Here is a 2,711-nt window from a genome sequence, read left to right as displayed (position 1 = left end):
GCCTGTTATATTTAAATTATCTCTGTGCGTTGCGGCGGACCAACCACACGCTGCAACTGTGGCACAGAGAATGGTTCTTTACTTTTCTTCCTCTTTCCTTGCCCGGATGGCCCGCCATCGATCCGAACCCATTTTTAGGGCTAAAATCACAATAATTATGTCAAGTTAAGCCCCTCTCGCCACACGCCTCATTAACTCACTAATTACCCTCATTAGGTTAATGAATCAGGGTTAAATTTTACAGATGTTACATTGTACCTTAAGTCACAACCCTTACACCTTAAGTCAGAACCCTTACACTCAAGTCATAACTCTTATACCTCAAGCCAAAGCCTTACACTAAAGCCAAAATCCCTTGTATCGAAGCCAAAACTCTTACAACCTAAGTCAAAATTCTTGCATTCTCTAGTTGTTGAGTTTACATATAATCCTTGATGATTACATGTAAACAAGGGGCGTTATTTTTTTTAGCAACACTTTTCGACTATCCTTCACCTGCCATCCGGCAAGTGCACTCTCACCTGTTGACCTCCGGGCACCAATTTTGTGCTTTTTTTTAAAATAACATAAAAGGATATTTTGATTATCTATTCAAATTATTTAATGAATAAATATTAACTTTAATCTTTCAAATACATTTGGTTTTTAGAACCAATTTTACTTTTAACTAGATTCTTTTCATCAAAATTTTAATAATAAATTTGTTACTTTACTACTCTTTTTTAAATTAAACAAAAATCATTAAAAATTTCTTTCTTCTCTTTGCCTCCATCAAAACCAAGCAAAAAAACATTACCTCACCTCAAACCAATCACAGCCCTGGGATCGCGTCCCATAATTCACGGTCAAAATCTGAAACAAGTGCCTTGCACTGTTACAGTGGCGTCCTCGTTCACGCCAATTGGGCGAACAGCTTGGTTGGAACTGTGCCTAGGATCGTCTCTCCTGCAGGACGGGAAGGGAAAATTTCAATTTCCTCTAAATCAAACCAAAGCACCTGAACGTATTTTTATTCAAATTACGCGCAACATCCAGAAGCGGACGAGTACTGCTCGTCGATGCTAGCTTGGAGCGAGGGGGAATGTAAAATCCTAAGAATGCGATGAAGTTTTGCATTCGATGGGGAACAAAATTGCGCGCACGACGCAAGTTTCGGCTTCGGAGTATTATCTTCATGACCTGCCCTCCACCTACAATCTCGTCTTGAAGGAGGTTTTAGGTCGGGGCCGTTTCTTCAAGTCTATTCAGTGCAAGCATGATGAGGGTTTGGTTTCTAGTCAAGGTCTATTTCAAGCGTGGTGACTTCATCGATCTCAAAGAGTACGAACGGCGTTTGAGTCAGATTAGAGACATTTTCCGTGGCATTGATCAACCCCACGTCTGGCCCTTTCAGGTCCTTTGCCAATAATTCCGCATTATTTCTTTTGTGATGCCCGAAAAGCTAACGCTATACTCGGTAGCTGAACCAATTTAATCGAAAAGGAAAAACTGAAGTTCATAACTTCGCTGATTTCCCAAAGCAGAAAGCTTTACTTATTAGTATGTTTCAACTCGACCTCTCAATCGAGATTAAAACAAGCAGGGATGACTGAGCTGCCGATCAATTAAACTTAAAATACCTAGTTTGTAAGTTTTGACTGTATCATTTTTAGCTTCAGCATATTGTAGTTCGAGGAAATTATCACAGTATATTTGGCTGCTAAAAAAAAAAAAGTGGTCTTTTTTTTGAACCCAAACAATGCGCTAACTATTTGTGGAAAAGTAAGATATCTAAGTGGGTGGAATTTATGCGTTTCCAAGATTCATAGAGGGACATTGTAGAAAAATTTGGTGCTCTTTTCCTGTAGTTTTTTTGGCATTTGGGTAGAGCAAGGTAGTTTAAATTTCTCACGTGGTAGTGTCACCTTGCAGTTTTGGCAAGAAACGGACAAAGCAGCATATCTCTTGAGGCAACATTTCTTCATAATCTGCATGATCGACTCAGTACTCGACCTTTTCTCAGTCTTATTAGAAGAAATGGTTGGCTTTTCAGGTCTTCTTCGCCCTTCCTGATTGCTAAAATTTCAAGTTTCTGACAATGTTGCTATTTGTTTGACATATTTTCTTGGGTCAATTGCAGTTGCTTCTAGCCGTGAAACAGAGCCATGAGAAGGGAGTATGCCATGGTAAGTCTTGGTTTAATTGCAGACTAGTCTCTGATAATTTAGGAAGATAATCATAAAGGATATAGAGTGGTTAATTAGGTAATGGTTATTGTGGCCAAAAAATACTTTATTTTGTTCCATAAGTCCGGAGCTACTGGCAATATTATTCCAATATTTACTATGGTTTTTTTTGTCCTACATCTGAGCTAAAAAATTTTGCCTTTTTTTGGCGAGATGTTGATTTTTTCCCCCTTTTGGTGGCAAATTTTATTTTACAGGTGATATTAAGTGCGAGAATGTTCTGATTACATCCTGGAATTGGCTTTACCTTGCGGACTTTGCATCCTTCAAGCCCACTCACATCCCATATGATGACCCCTCAGATTTTTCTTTTTCTTTGACACTGGTGGAAGGAGGCTCTGTTATCTCGCACCTGAGGTCAGTTTTTTCCCCTCTTCTATAATTATTTGCATTGCTTGCATTGATCTTTCCTTTTGTCAATTCAGCAAGTGCCTAAGAATAAGGAATAAGTCCATGATCCCCCTTCTCTCTCTATTTAATTTTTAT

At 38.8% G+C, this 2,711-nt stretch overlaps 1 long non-coding RNA gene across 1 annotated transcript; it reads left to right on the top strand.

The window, feature by feature from the left end:
- The first annotated feature begins 825 nt into the window (after positions 1 to 825).
- Positions 826 to 2,539, top strand: LOC129301436 (uncharacterized). The gene is made up of 4 exons (XR_008590986.1): positions 826 to 1,393; positions 1,912 to 2,032; positions 2,120 to 2,165; positions 2,423 to 2,539. It is a non-coding gene; the product is annotated as an uncharacterized LOC129301436 (long non-coding RNA).
- Positions 2,540 to 2,711: the final 172 nt, after the last annotated feature.

This window comes from Prosopis cineraria, unplaced genomic scaffold (genome assembly GCF_029017545.1).
Source record: "Prosopis cineraria cultivar Desert tree isolate PC_DT_omini unplaced genomic scaffold, ASM2901754v1 PC2113, whole genome shotgun sequence".
Classification (NCBI taxonomy): domain Eukaryota; kingdom Viridiplantae; phylum Streptophyta; class Magnoliopsida; order Fabales; family Fabaceae; genus Prosopis; species Prosopis cineraria.
This window is presented reverse-complemented; position numbering and strand designations above follow the sequence as displayed.